Source organism: Protopterus annectens, chromosome 8.part0 (assembly GCF_019279795.1).
Source record: "Protopterus annectens isolate FY-2018-M chromosome 8.part0, PAN1.0, whole genome shotgun sequence".
Taxonomy (NCBI): domain Eukaryota; kingdom Metazoa; phylum Chordata; order Ceratodontiformes; family Protopteridae; genus Protopterus; species Protopterus annectens.
Genome location: NC_056741.1, coordinates 801,383,193 through 801,400,040, shown reverse-complemented (window position 1 = coordinate 801,400,040; position 16,848 = coordinate 801,383,193).

Here is a 16,848-nt window from a genome sequence, read left to right as displayed (position 1 = left end):
GGAAAGCAACTAGGAATGAACAAGACTAAAGCATTGATCCTAGCAAAGTTTTTGCTGGTCAGGAATAATGAATGAAAGAGAACGTTTATAATGGATGAATGTCCTGACTGTCAGAAGGCAGCTCCTGGGGGGCAGAACCTGAATAGCAAACTGAAAGCAGCAGTATTTTAGAGCTCCATATAACTAGTTAAATAAGACAAGAAAAAAAATATTCTTTTTTTTTTCTTCAAAGTATAAAATCTTATAGATAAAGGACTAATTTACATAATTAGAAACTTTGGTGAAGTTTTACAAATAATTTCCTGTCAAAAATCTTGGAAATATATTCACTTGTTAAAATGAGCAACTCAAGGAATTCTCATCAGGATGCTGCCTTAAAGAAGGAACTACAACAGATGGCATCTACCCTGCAGGAGCTGTCTTTGAAGATGGATGATTTTAAAGAGAACCTAGAAAATCTTAAAACAAGCAGTCAAAAACAGGCTGACATCCTCAAGGAAATGCTACAAAAACACCAGACAAGGATAACAGGAATAGAGGTTTCTCTAAATGACTTAGAAAGCAGACTTAAGGAAGAGGAAACACACAAAGAACTGCTTCTTAAACAAAACACTTGGTTGTTTAATACAGAAGATGACTTGGAAAATAGGGAGAGAGGAAATAACATCAGGATTTTCGGATTACCTGAAAACACAGAAGGTGAGGATATTATTTCCTTTTTATCAAGCTGGATCCCTGACTTTTTAAATTTAAAAGAAGGACTTTCCTTTGGCATTGAAAGGGCACACAGAACTCTTGGGAAACCTGCCACTAACTCAAACTCTCCTCCTAGGCCAATAATTATCAAATTTCTTTCATACTTGGACAAGGAACTGATTTTAAGATCTGCTTGGAGGAAGGCACCTCAAAAATATAAACAGAGCCTGATAAGATTTGATAACGTCTATTCGTCTAGAATAATGGAACAAAGGAAAAAAGTGTGGCCAATGATAAAGTTTCTGAAACAAAATAACATCAAGGCACAACTTGCATATCCAGCTAAGATAAGAATACTGTATGCCAACGAGATGAGGACTTTTATTGACTTAGAGGAAGCCTCTTCATTTATTAAAACTAATAATGTGATTACTTTACCAGAAGATATGGATTGGATGTCACTTTCTCACACTAGAAAAAAAGAAACAAATGTCTGGACAGATGTCAAAAAGAAGAAGCAAAACACTGATACTGTTACAGCCAAATCTCTCAAAGCATCTACTATGATATGAATTATTTTAACATTACTTTAAAGGACCAATTTTACTGCTTGGAATTTTAAAACAAAGGTAACTAACTACTGGAATCTTTATCTATATTTTTTGAAAATAGATGACACATAAGAGTTTTCACATTTCCTTAGGTATGTAAAACTGGGTACTTGTCTTTCAAAGAAGGAGAGTTATATAGCACATAAAATATTTATACTGTAAACCAACATACATAGTATATGTGTATTTTCTCTTAATTTACTCTTTTCTTTCTCTCTCTTCTCTCTTTTCTCATTATTTATTTTAACTGCATCTTGTCTCCCTTTCTAAATTCTCTCTTATTTACTATACTAATATATTCTGTACATATTTAATAACTCACTACCTATACATAGATAAATAATAGTCTAAAATAATCTAGTTTTAAGGTAGACTAATTGGAGTAGTAAACTTAATTAATTGTTTTTACAATATTTATTAGATTAATGATAGTCACTGTTATGCTTATTGGGATTGAGGACATTTTTGTGATTAACTCTGAAATGTTCCATTCATGTACATATGTCCTTGAATTATTTTCTTTAATATATATATATATATATATATATATATATATATATATATATATATATATATATATATATATATATATATATATATATATATATATATATATATATATATATATATATATATATATATATATATATATATATATATATATATATACATATATATATAAATAAAAGTAGGGAAAAATGCACTGTTGGTTAAGAGAAGTGAAGCTTTCTTCACATTCTATTTGTGTTGCCATAGCAGCAGTAAACAATTGCTGCAGTTTCTAAGAACACTGTGAACCTGTGAAGTGCATTTAGCCTCAGAGATAACAAATAATAAGAAAAAGTAATGTTGTTCAGCTGTTAAAATGAAAAACAACCTAAGTAAGGTAAAATAAATACATAATAGGATTATTTGTAAATATTTTATGATTTATCCTCATAGGATTACATATTCCTGGAAACACAACTGAAATGTTCCCAAACTACATGTGCACTTAAATGTAGCTGCTTGTTTAAAAAAGTATTACTCAGTTTAACATGCTGATTTCACAAGCTGTCTGTACTGTAAAAGTTACATTTTATATGTTACTTGAAATTGTCAGTCTCTAGTGCACATGAAAAGATACATACTACTTTTTGCAACATGTTATCTTTCCAGTTACCTCACACTCTGTACAAACTCACTTGGTAACTGATAGCTATTAATTTAAAATATCAGTTTAAATATTAAATGTGCCCTTGAAATGCTAATGACATGTTGACAAAATATAATCTGAACTGTAAAATGAACGACTTGAAAGAAATGAAGTAATGCATAGATTTCAAAGACAGTTCTTGGCACTACAGTAAAAGTAAAATATATTCACAAGGAAGTATTGAAATGTTTTAGTCTTCTAGTTGAAATAGCTTACTGTCAACATTTTGCATTATCAGAAAGTTTGAAGAGCTAAGAAATTACTATTCTTTGTCTTTATAATGATTACTAGACAGATGTTAGACTGCTTTGTTTAATGAATTGTGACATATGTTTATGAGGAAAAGTGGACTCACTTACTCACATTGGACCACACATTCCTGGAAACTCAACTGAAATGTCCCCAAATTACTTGTGAATTTAAATGAAACTGCCTGATTAATAAGCATAATTTACTTTAACAACCTGAATCCATAAGCTATCTGCTCTATAGATGCTACATTACATATGTCACTTGCATATGACAGTCTCTAGAGCACACGAAACAATACATATTATTTTTGCAACATGCTATAGTTGCACTAACCATACATTCTAAACTAACTCAATTGGCAACTGACAAGTTATTTATTTGAAACTGTTTAAATATTAATTGTGCCCTTGAAATATTGTTGCAGTTTTGACAAAACAAAACCTGAATTGAAAAAGGAATGATTTGAAGAAGTGAAATATATTACAGATTTCAAAGACAGCTATTGACACTACAATATAAGTAGAAATGTATACATGCAAGGAAAAATGGAAATGCTTTATACTTTTAGTTAAAATAGCTTATTGTTCACTTTTTGCTTTATCAGAAAATTTAAAGAGCTAGGAAATAATTTCTAATTTGTCTTTATAATGTTAACTAAAGTGATGTTAGTCACGGACTTGTTTAATGGATTGCGAGTCATGTACAAGACAAACTACTGAATGTTATTTCTGTTTACCTATGTTTGCTGAATTTCTTTTATTAGTACTGATTTAAAACAAGGGAAAGAAAGGGAAGGGAAATCTCTGTTTCTGGTCAAGGGAGGAGAGGCTTAAGAGTATTATAACTGCCCCGAGAACTCTTTAAGATGCTCTAAATACTATTTGATTAATACTTACCTAAGGTAAGTCTTGATGACCATATAGGTACCTTCACATTCATTCTAGACCTGATGTGATTGCCTATTCTGGAAGCAGGAGGTGCCCTATGTAGGATGGGAATTGTCAGGGTGATCATACTTCATTCTTAGACTCTGCTTTGTAAATCTATAAAAATGTAAAAGCACTGCACACTAGAATGTAGGGCACCTCTACTCAGAGTCAGGATACCACTGATGTAAAGGAAAACACAAAGATCAATGCACGTAAGGTTCAAGTAAGGCACCCTTTATTACTTGCAGCAAGGAGACAAAGCATGTATGTACAAGGTTTGTCTGATCTTCCATAGTTCTGCATGCTATTCTTATACAGTTCTCTGCATGTACACAAGAAAATATTGTTAATTTAACTACTGACATGATCAGAAACGAAGACATTGTTAGATTTACTGCTGACATAGTCAGAAAATTGCTGTCTTGCAAAAACATCTTTGAGAAAAACAACCTGGCCTTGGGCTATTTCAGCCCTCCTTTGTTTCTCACACTTCTTCAGCTGTTTAGTTCTTGATATGATACATTTGCCTAGGGTAAAGATACAACCCTTGCCTGGCCTGAATACACATTCTGCTGACTATGGTAGACTTTCAAGCGTCAATTGTTCTCTTATCAAGGTTTCCTGCAGCTGTACAAATTTCACACAGAATAAACAGAATAAACATATTAATTTCTTTTTAACCCTAAATGCATCTAAGCTTGCACAATGCAGTTATACATTTTCTTAACATTTCCCCCCTTTTAATACTTTATTCTACCTTCAAACCAAGTATAAACAGTTTTTCTTCTCATAACCATTTCCTGCTTAGGATTTGCAGTTAGAGAGTCATTCAGTTTAAGCCTGTGAAAGCATTTTTTCAGTTTTTCAGTAATTCTTCAAGTTCAACATCCTGGTATAAAGTTTCTGAAACTGAAGCGTCTACGATATTCTTAACTAGTCCTTTCATACAGGGGATGCAGCAGCATCCACACACCATCAGTAAGGCTATCCCTACATAGATGGCAATCAGAATGTTCATCAGGATGCTACCCCAACCCCCGAACCATCTCTGAAAAATGTCCGTCAATGGATTTGGTCCTGGTTTGGTCATGGCCGACACCTGCTGAATTACTTCAAGATGGTTGTCTATCTCATGTTTGTAGTCAGGAATGTATGAACAGCACTCCACCTGGATTAAAGCGCAAGTACCTCCTTTCGCCGCCAGGGTGAAGTCAAGAGCCATGCGATTTTGAAGTACCACTGTTCTCATGGCAGTCAGTTCATCGGTTACCAATTTTAAGGCAGAAAAGGTTGCATTACTCAGTATTTCAAGAAGTTTAGATAGTTTTTTCAGCTCCCAGATTGATTTTGTTGCTCCATATGATGGTAATATGCCTGCCCACGATATGACATCATCACCCAGATCCATGTGCGATAGTCCTTTGTTATTCTCAGGGTCTAAGTCATGATGGTATTTCCAGGATGCATTGATTTGTCCCACTGGATTAGCAGGCTTCTTGATTTCTCAGACATTCTGAATTTTCCCTTGAGGTAAAACTGCAGTGTGTTGTATGGCTGGAACCAGGTACCCCAAAAAACAGCTACTGGACCAGTTTTTGGGTAGCCATTTACATGCTTTTCTTCCACATATAAAGTAACAATCTTCCACTTTAGTAGTAACTTTACTATAAACATACCCTTGTCCTGCGTGAAACATTTTTCTGATAATTATGGACAGTTGTTTGTAGAGAACAGTATCATGTTTTACTTCTTCAATTGTCCTATGCATCAGTTCAACAAATGAATCATAGTTCATGTTGCAATAGGATCCGATGTTATTAGGTTTAGTGTAGCATCTATAGGGAACTGTTGCATTGCAATGGCTTCATCCTACCTTGACTGTATCATTCTTATAAAAACACACAGTTCTTTTTTGACGAATAGACAAGTGCAATGCTACTTTATCTTTTGATGTGACATTCGATGTGTCATGAATTAGGTTTTCCCAGGTCTTATTAGCCCCTAGGGGAACTGAAGTTAGCAGTAACCCCCATATGCTGTTGGTAGAGATGTGCAGACCCAGCAATTCGAAACATTAAAGGTTTCAGCATACACGTATTTGATTGCCTGGTAGGTATTGAAATTTGGGTGCCACTCTGCACGCTTATTTAATTCTACTTGCATGGCTGAGAAAAGAAATGGCCACAATAAAAAGATTATTGTTACCAGTACAGTCAACAGGATGGTCATGTAATACTTCTGTGGAAACGGTTGTTCTGCATTCCCGTTTTCTCTAGTTCTTTCAAAAGGATGTATTTCAATCTCTCTTGACTCAGTCATTTTGGTTCAGGACACGTGATCTTACTCTCTGCCCTACAGGACCTTAGCACTGATGATTGCTTCACTGGGTTTGAGACGGATCAGTTTCTATTGATATGACTCCCCTTTGTAGCCAGACTTTTGTGCTTATGGTCCCGATGGAGAGGTAAGGTCTTTGTCCAATTCGAAGTTTCTCATCAACTTGCAGTGCGTCAGGTGTATCCACGAAGCCCTTTCTGCTATCTTGACTGCAGTAGGTGTTGAAAGAAGCACCTGGTGGGGATCTTCCCACTTTGGCGATGCCCAGTTCTTTTGCTTCACGATTTTAATCCACACCCAGTCTCCTGGCGTCACTGTCACTTTCAATGTTTCGGCTTGCTTCTGACCTGAAACAGAATTAAACTGCAGCAGATGTTTAGAACTCAACAACTTTTTCATATATTCAGCTAGTGTAAAATCAGCTTCCTGGTCTGATGACATGAGAGGTTTCCACTGGGGTGTGTAATAAGCCCTTCCATACAGCTATTCAAAAGGAGTCAGTCCTTTTTCTGTAGGGACAGTTCTCATGCTCAATAATGCTAAGGGTAAACAATACAGCCAGGTTTTTCCTGTTTCAGCTATCAATTTCCTTAGTTTGCCTTTCAGTATGCCATTATGCCTTTCAACCAGCCCTGCAGACTGCGGATGATATGCGCAATGACTTTTAAGAAAAATACCAAAAAACTTACTCAGCTGCTGTATGGTTTGATTTTCAAAGTGTGTACCGTTGTCACTATAGATTCTTTCCAGAATACCAAACCTAGGAATAATGTCCTTAACAAGTACCTTTGCTACTGTAGCTGCATCCGGATTTTTAGTTGGAAAAGCTTCCACCCACCTGGAGAACATATCTATAATGACAAGGCAGTACTTCTTGTTTTCACATTTGTTGAGTTCTATGAAATCCATACAGATAGTGTGAAATGGATATGGTGGTGTGGGAAAACTCCCTTGTTTACGATTTATCACCCACTGTGCATGATGTTTGTTACAGATTTGACACATTAAACAAAATTTTTTAGAATAGTTTGTAAATCTGTATGTTGTGAACACCTGTTTCACCAACTGTACCATCCCCCCTGTTGAGACATGGCACTGCCCATGGCTCAGCAATGCCGCATAGTGGAGTAAGTTAGAGGGTAGTATTGGTTTTCCCCTCCTTAGAGATGTACAGCCCCTTCTCGAGGATTGCTCCTCGTTTTATCCGTCGCTATTTTTCTGCTTGCATAGTGAGTGTCTGCATTGTTTTTAACATATCTAAATTCAAGGTTTCAGAGGGTTGTAATTCCTTATCTAGAAGGAATACCTCTGTAGCTGCCTGTTTTGCAGCTGCATCAGCTCTTGCATTACCTTTTGAAATTATGTCCTGTTGTTTAGTATGAGTTGTACATTTGCAAATAGCTACCCTTCGAGGCAATTGAATGGATTCTAAGAGGTCTAAAATAAGCTGCACATGATTTATAGGTTTGCCAGTAGATGTTATCATTCCTCGGTTTTTCCACTGTTGTGCAAACACATGTACAGTGAAAAAAGCATATTGGCTATCAGTGAAGATGTTTACACACTTATCCTTTGCTAAGGTACATGCTCATGTCAGACCAATCAATTCTGCTGCCTGCGCGGATAAATGATGCGGTAAAGATTTTGCTTCTATAACTTCAGTATCAGAGACTACTGCATATCCTACTAGGTTCTGTCCTGCAGGACCCCTTTTGCACAAGCCATCCACATAGTATGTCACCTCGGCATTATCCAAGGGGACATCCGTGAGGTCTTTCCTAGGTAATGTCTTCTGCTCGATTATTTGCAGGCAGCGATGTGGTGTGCCGTCTGCAGGAGTTGGGAACAGGGTAGAAGGGTTTAAGGTCATACATCATTCAATTGTCATATGAGGTTGGCTCAACAATATGGTCATGCAGGAGAGATGCCTAGCAGGAGAGAGATATGCTACTTTTTCTTGTAATAAAATAATCGCGACTGCATGAGTTACCCTTAGAGTGAGTGGGTGAAACAAGACTACTGAAGCCGAAGCCTGCTCTGCCATTGCTGCACGACTACTGCCTGCACACAGTGTGGCAAAGATCATGCCACTGGGTCTAATTTTGATGAATAGTAAGCTATGGGGCATTGCTTATCCCCATGTTGTTGTGTTAGTACTGATGTCATATAACCCTGCTTGCAATCTACGATCTGGAAAAAACGCTTATGGTAATTAGGCAAACCCAGTACTAGAGAGGAGGCTAGTAACTGTTTCAGCTTACAGAAATCAGATTCTGCCTCCGTTGTCCACTGTAACAAGTTCTGCACTGCCATAGGTTTCTTGTAAATAAGGTCAGTTAAAGGTGCAGATTCCAAAGCGTAGTTTGGAATCCAGCTCCGACATAAATTAGTCGTTTCCAAGAAGGACATCATTTCCTTCTTGGTGGTGGGCTTTGGTGCCTGCAAAATTGCCACCTTCCTGTCCTCATCTAAAGTTCTACTTCCCTTGGATATTACATATCCCAAGTACTTTAGCTGTTTTTTCCAAAGTTGCAGCTTGTTCTTACTCACTTTGTGTCCCTCAGCAGCTAGAAATCGTAAAAGTGCTACTGTGTCTTCCCTGCAATCCTGCAGGGTGGGGGCTGCTAATAGAATGTCATCAACATAAAGTAAGACCTGACTACCCCTTGGTGGGTTAAATCCTGCCAGGTTACTTGACAATTCTTGTGAAAACATAGTAGGGCTCTCACAATATCCCTGTGGTAATCGGGTATATGTGTATCTTTTTCCCTGAAACGTGAATGCAAACCAATACTGGCTGTCTGGGTGTATTGGTATTGAAAAGAATGCATTACTAATGTCTACCACAGAGAAATATTCTTGTTGAGGTTTTAAGTCATTCAACAAGGTGTGTGGATCCGGCACCATAGGTGCCCTTGGTATTACTGTGTCATTTACAGCTTGCAAATCCTGAACCATACGCCATTCTCCATTGGCTTTTTTGACTGGAAATAAAGGTGTATTACACAGAGAATCAGGGGATTCTACTAGCACCCCTTCCTTAAGTAATGCTGCTATAATAGGTTTTATTCCTGCCTCTGCATCCTTTCTTAAGGGATACTGTCTTTTTTGTGGTCTAAACGCTGATTTTGGTGTAATACTAACTGGACCTGCAGTACGGATAAATCCTACATCTGATTTTCCTGCTGACCAGAGGGTCTCTGGTATATCTCGTAAGGCATTTTCTTCTTCTGTCAGTAGGAGTATCCATCAGCTGTCTCCGCGAGACTGCAGATGTACAGCTGGGTTAGCCTGAGCCACCCAGTTCAATTTCTGCACTTGTATTCCCTGTTCTGACAACTCCAGTTCTGTTTGTTTTTCCCATCTTGTAACTCTCTCCCCTAGGTCTGCCCACCGTATGTTTTTGTTCTTGGTCAAGCTTACATGTGGTAGTCGATTGGATTTATAAAGTGGCAAAAACTCCTGGGGCAGTGAACAGCTGGCTACACTATTCCCTTCTGCATCCCAGTATAAGTTTCTCAGTACCAGTCTGTTTGTACAATGCTTAAATAGTTCTTTTTCATACTCATTATCAGGCCCTGGTGTGTTACAAAAATATAGGGTGCAATGCAGCAGGTGCTCTTTATCAATGTCCTGGGAGGGGAACTTACTGACGGCTACGTTCATCAGTTCTTTGGTCACAGTCCTTGGACCAGTCGTAACCAGGTCATGACTGTACCAATAAAATATTTCACTCCCCGATTGAACCAAAAAGGTGTCAGTTTGTCACTGCGCTTCCATGCTCTGCATACTTGGAACCACCGCTATGCCAAATAACTGCATAAGATCCCTGCCCAAGAGATTTACTGGGCATTTTGCAGAAGCTACAACCTTACTTATTTGTGTTAATCCTGAAACAAGATCTGTTATGGTGATATTGTGGGAGAGGGGCTCCCGGTATAGCTGCCCATTTGCTGCTTTGACCAATATGTAATCAGATGACTCTGAATTGTCTGGTAATTTGGAGGGGTGTATCAGGGTCCGTGATGCCCCCGAATCACACAAAAATTTAACTTTACTGCCTTCCACTAAAAGTGTGACTTCCGGTTTTGTATCTGCTAAATAGAGCTCCAGGCTCAATAAAGCTAAATCTAGTACTTCATCTTCTTCTGTACCATCATTGATTTCTTGTACTTCCTCTATTACCCTTTTCACATCCTCATTTGTCCTTTCTCTATTGGTCTCTTCTTGTGATTCCTGACTATCATATAGTCAGTCCTCACCTTCTTTATCTTCCATTGTTGGTTTCTTATTTTTCTTGCAATCCCTTGCCAAATGTCCCTTTTTGCCACATTTAAAACATTCTCCCCTTTTCTTGCATCCTTCAAAGTCTTCTGATCGTTGATCAGACTGCTTACCTTTCTGTGTATTTTTCCTGCCCTTTTTCCTGGGGTGCACTACATAAACTTCTGCTCCATCTTCTATGGAAAATACCTGAGTCTTCTTCTTCTTTTTGCTATTAAAATGCCTTTCAGCATGTCTAGCATATTTGAGTAGTGAATGTAATCTACTAGTTTGATGGTCAACCATGTGTTTTGTAATGAAGCTGCTTATAGGTGTACTACTACCTTTTAGAAATGCATTCTTCAATTGCTGTTCATATGGGGAATCTTGTTTTTGATCTTCAGGAACCTGCATTCCACAGTGGTTGTTAAAACATTCTAACATTCTAACAGTCTAGCAAAATATTGGTCAACTGATTCACCCTCCTGCTGGACACATTGATTAATGCAAGTCCAGTCTGCTCTAGGTTTCCATTTCTCAGAGATGCGGTCTGCAAGTCCCTTCACTCTAGTGTCTAATTCTGCGCTGCTGTGTGGAAGGGGTTTTTGTGCAGTGTCACGAGGATTCCAGTTGCCACAAATCATGTACCAATCTGGTCCTACAATCTGTCGAACTACTTTTTCTATCTCTTCCCCATTTAAGTTATAACTTAGCCTCATTTCTTGTAAATCTTCTGAAAATGTTTTGAAATTAAATTTCGGATGGGGAATCCCTTCTGTAGCTTTCCAGATATCCAGGGTCGATACACTAACATAGTTGGAGCCTGATCTTCCTGTCCTGCTTGAGGGTTTGGAACTTCTATAAGTGGGCATATTTCTTCTTCTACAGGTTGTGTATCCTTAACTACCTGCCATAATTTGGAGCCTTCTTCTTGATTATTTCCCTTCGTTCGGGACCTAGTTTCGATGGGATCTCTAACTTTTGCTAGTTTAAATTTTATAAAGTCTCTTTCTCTAGTGAGCATAGGATATAACAGGGGTGGGTCAATCTGTCCACTTGCTCCATACTCTGGCAGAGAAGGGGGAGGCGGAGGTGTCGATGCCACTACCAAGTTATTGTCTTCTTTATCTAAAAACATTGTTTTTGAGTTTTTGTTCTTCTGGTCTCTGTGGTTTGCTTCCTCCAGCCACCTGTGTGCCTGGGGAATTCCTACCTGTCGTTGTTTTTTAACTTGACCCTTAGAATCAGTTTTGAGTTGTTTGAAAAGTTTGATAAGTGAGGATTTTTCTAATTTTCCGTCAAATTCATACTTAATAACCCATTTTGAAAACTATTTAATATTGTCTGTGTGCTGTGACTGCATATATTTTGCATCTTCCGTTAACGGTGAATTTCTGGGTGTCTTAGTACAATTATTACCCATTTTTCCCTATTTTGTTTGCTATGTAGACTGTTCAGAAAAATATTACCTGATGCCTTCAGATTTTACGTGGTACCACGGATTTTGTTAAAGTCTCTTCAGAATGACTGTCTAAAGCCTACTGATCTGTTTCACCTGATCTATGACAAGATTGCACCTTTTCTATCCCTGACTGTAAGAAAACACAATCTGACAGAAACAATACACATCCAGTCCCTGATCTTGAAACAGAAAAAGTAGATTCACCTTACCTGAGCCCACATGACTGATCGCTGATTCGTGGAAAACCCATCTTTCAGTCGAGGATCAGAAAGTGGCTGGCCTCTTTTGACGACAATTCAGTCGGAGGACTTTTCACATAAGAAGAACCGATTTGGTTTCTTCCCCATACAGTTTCAGCCACCTGACCATCTGATCCGAGGTGAAGTGAGGGATTCCGGTCCAAAGGACCAATCTGTAAAGGAAAACACAAAGATCAATACATGTAAGGTTCAAGTAAGGCACCCTTTATTACTTGCAGCAAGGAGACAAAGCATGTAGGTACAAGGTTTATCTGATTTTCCATAGTTCAGCATGCTATTCTTATACAGTTCTCTGCATGTACACAAGAAAATATTGTTAGTTTAACTGCTGACATGATCAGAAAAGAAGACATTGTTAGATTTACTGCTAACATAGTCAGAAAATTGCTGTCTTGCAAAAACATCTTTGAGAAAAACAACCTGGCCTTGGGCTATTTCAGCCCACCTTTGTTTCTCACACTTCTTCGGCTGTTCAGTTCTTGATATGATACATTTGCCTAGGGTAAAGATACATCCCTGGCCTGGCCTGAATACACATTCTGCTGATTATGGTAGACTTTCAAGCGTCAATTGTTCTCTTATCAAGGTTTCCTGCAGCTGCACATATTTCACACAGAATAAGCAGAATAAATGCATTAATTTCTTTTTAACCCTAAATGCATCTAAGCTTGCACATTGCAGTTATGCATTTTCTTAACAACTGATAAGCCATGTCTTTTCATAAGTGTAAGTTGCAGATGGTGAGCTGAAGAGTGGAAAAGTAAAGGAAGGCAGTACACCTACAGTAAATTCATATTTCATTGGTAATCACTCATTGTCTCCTGCAGAGCCTTTTTAGTCAAATTATTTTAGTAATAATCTATTTGTTATTGGCTTATTTCATGTATGCTCCTCTGTTGCATTTAATTTACCCAAAATAACATATCTGACATGTTTGGGATCTCTTAAGGGTAACTAAATATTGGATATTTTCTAAGTCAACTTAATAATTGTTTACACTACTAACATTCCATCCTGATATATAAAATACTATAGAACAATAATAGAATAATATAGAATTTCATATCTCTTTTAAGAAAAATCTCCATATAATAATTTAACATATGGAGCTCGGTTGGTATTGTTGGTTAAAGGTATGAGTGATAATCCAATAGATCTATCTTTATCTATTGGATTAGGAATGACTTTCATTCCATGTTTCATAGGTTCATAGGTTCATAGGTAGGTACTAGGCTATTGGCCCTAGGGCCTATACAAGCCTAGCCAAAAAGGTACCCTGGCTTTCGCCACCCAAGAAAATTATTTTCCTGTGTCCCTGTCAAGCAGAACCACAAAAGTGATCCCTGGGTTGAATTTCCTATTACCCATCCAATCATCAAGATTTTTCTTGAAGAGTGCTAATGAGGAACTCTGCTTGACATAGATAGGTTGTCTGTTCCAGAGTATGGGAAGTCTCTGGTGCAGGAATCTATCCCTCCAGCATGTTTTGTTTATTGTGGTGACAAGGTTTAGGTCCCTAGAGCATGTAGCTCGGAGGGATTGTGATTTCTTTAAGTGGAGCATGTCCAACAGCTCTGGGTTTGACATAGCTTTGTATGTTAGGCAGAGATCGCCTCTGAGTAGGCGATATGCAACGGAGTAAAGCTGGAGTTTTTTGAGTCGGTCTGTGTACGGCATCTCTTTGAGGCCAGTAATCCTCTTTGTGAGGTATTTTTGCAGCCTTTCCAGTTGTTGTAGATGTCTTGTGAGGTACATACCAAAAGGGGCATTGTACTCTATAATGGGTCTAATGAGTGATGAGTAGAGGGGAACAATTACCTCTTTTTTTCTGGATGAGAACCCTTTTGTGATGAGGTGTGCCACGTAGAAGTATTTCCTGACCACTGTGGCGATGTGATTATCAAAGGAGAGACTACTGTCCACCTGTGTCCCAAGGACTCTTATCACACATTCAGTGTTAAGTAGGCTACCACCTATGTGGTAGTTCATGGGTACAGAGTTTTTACCAAAGGGGATGACAATGCACTTTTTGGCATTGAGCTTGAGACCATGGCTTTGACACCAGGCATCTGTCTCAGTGAGGCCCTTTTGTAGGATGTCCACATCATTAGGAGTTTCAATTATGGCTCCTAGTTTGCAGTCATCTGCAAATTTAGTTAGCCAAAGACCTTCCATGTTAGCCTGTAACAGAAAAGTAGATACCAAACAGGAGAGGACGCAGGATTGAACCCTGTGGTACTCCACTTGTCACTGGGTCTGAGGTCTGATTTGGAGTCTGTTACTTTCACAGTGTGGGTTCTGTCAGTAAGCCAGTTGGCAACCCATCTTGTGACATAGGGATTTATACCAATTTAGTGAGTTTATTTATAATTCCAGAGTGGGAGGTGGTGTTGAACACCTTGGCGAGATCTGGATAGGCTGTGTGAACCACCTTACCCTTATCTATAGCTGTGGTGACTGCTTCGAAGAAGTCTATCAGGTTTAGGAGACATGATCTGCTTTTTACAAACCCAAACTGTGTGGGGACCATAGTTTGGAGATCTCCAATGTCTTTGTTTATGAGTTCTATGATGATACGTTCCATGGTCTTGCAGACCAGGCTCGTTAGGCTAATGGGGTGATAGTTCCCAGGGTCTGTTGAGGCCCCCCCCTTTGTGGAGTGGGATAACTGTCATGGTGCACCATTCAATGGGCACAAAGCCTGAGGTGAGGCTATGATTGAACATGGTACTTAGGTGGGGTGCCAGTTCATTCTGTAGTTCATGTAGAAGGCAGCCTGGGATGTTGTCAGGTCCCATGGATTCTGTGTTCTTGGCTTTGGAGAGTGAGGTTTTTACCTGTGCAGCCGAGATTACAGGAACTTTGCATTCTTCCGGTATAAAGATGGGCCCTTTAGGGGGTGAGAGGGGGGTAAAGTTAGCACTGAACCTATCTGCCGAGATGTTGGCAATATCAGTTGGTTCTGTATATTTAGTGTCATTGTGCGGTAACTCAGAGCAGATCTGAGTGTTGCCATTGAGATTCTTGACATAGCTATAGAATGCTTTGTGGTTGTCTTTAGAATCAGTGGCGATTTTGTTTTCGTAACTAGCTTTGGAGGATTTTATGTGGGATCTCAGCTTCTCACTAAGGCTGACCAGGGAGTTCCTCCAATCGTGGGATTTTACTCTTTTTTTACAACAGTTTCTTTCTTCTGTTGTAGAGTTTATTTATGGCAGAAGACCACCAGATTGGCTTCCTTTTTTTGGAGGATAGCATCTTAGTTCTGTTAGGGATAGCACGATCCAGGCACTTGGGTAAGTGCTTATAAATTGCATTTGTGTAGGATTCAGCAGTCATACCTCTATTGTCCATCTGCATGGGTGTCATGAAGTTTGCCACTTCTGTCTTAAGAAGCGTGAAGTTGGCTTTGGAGAAATTTTTTACAGTTGTTTTCCTAATGGGGGATGGGAGCAGGATGTGGATGCCTAGGGTGATTAGCTTGTGGTCGGATATGACCAACGAGGAGCTGACCTCTGGTGTGGAACACCGGTCGCCCATGTTGGTGATGACCAGGTCTAGGATATTGCTGCCCCTGGTGGGGGTGTGGATAAGTTGATCCAAGGCATTGAAATGGATGATTTCCAGAAAACATTGAGCAAAAGAGTTGGTACTTGAGTAGTTTTCCCAGTTAATGGTGGGGTAGTTGAAATCACCCATTATTAGGGTGTTGGGTTGTACTTTAATATTTTCCAGTGTATCAAGGTGCTTATTTATTAAGTACTAAAATGGCAAATTCATATTTACTTGTATTTGATACTTTAGAATTAATGTTTTGTAGAAGTACTTTTTTAAAGCCTGACCAGAATTTTACCCTACTTGTATTTAAAGAAAAAAGAACATTAAATTACACTCCCAAGTTTACACACATAAAAATAACATTCAGTGTTATCAGAGAATATGGTATAACTACTATAATCAAAATAAAAAAAAGAAGCAAAATGTTTCTTCCAACAATAACTTGAAATGGATTTAATATTCTTATCATTAAATACTAATGGCTTAAATAATGCAAATAAAAGATCAAACTTACTAAAATATTTAAATCTAAATAAGGCACAAGTAGCATTCCTCCAGGAAACACATTTTAAGAATAATGATAGCTTTATTTGGAACCCTAAGGACTATACAGTCCTAGCTCAATCCTCCTAAAGAACAAAGACAAAATGAGTATCAATTCTCTGGAAGAAAAACATAATCACTCCAAAAGTTATTTATAAATATGAAGACAAAGAAGGTCTACTAGCATTTGTTATAATTAAATTTAATAACAGAGTATGGACCTTAAATAATCTATATTGGTTCCCAGGAATTGGAGCAGGAATGGTTAAAAAACACCTAGATTTTATTTCCAACAATTATAAAGGAAATCTTATATTGCGAGGATACTTTAATTGTACCTTAGAAGCTTCTGAAACCACCAAGAAGTCTTTTCGCATAGCAACAATTTAAAAATCCTTAAAAAGATGGATTGATTCATTTCATTTAATAGACACTTTTAAAGTAAAAGATGATAAATCTTTATTATTTTCCCATAAAGACCATAGATTTGGAACACAAACCAGAATAGACAAATTATTTGTATTTCAAGATTTACAAACAAAAATCCTCAACTTCTCAATAGTTCCATGCCCCTTCTCAGATCATGACTCTCTGATAATTAAGCTCCAAATGGAGTTTAAACCTTTAATCCTCTCAACTAGAATTCCATCATATATCATGAAAATTAAAGAATTCAGATCCTGGATGTTGTCAGAACTACAATTATTTCTTGAAATTAATAATACAACAGAAATCAGTAGAG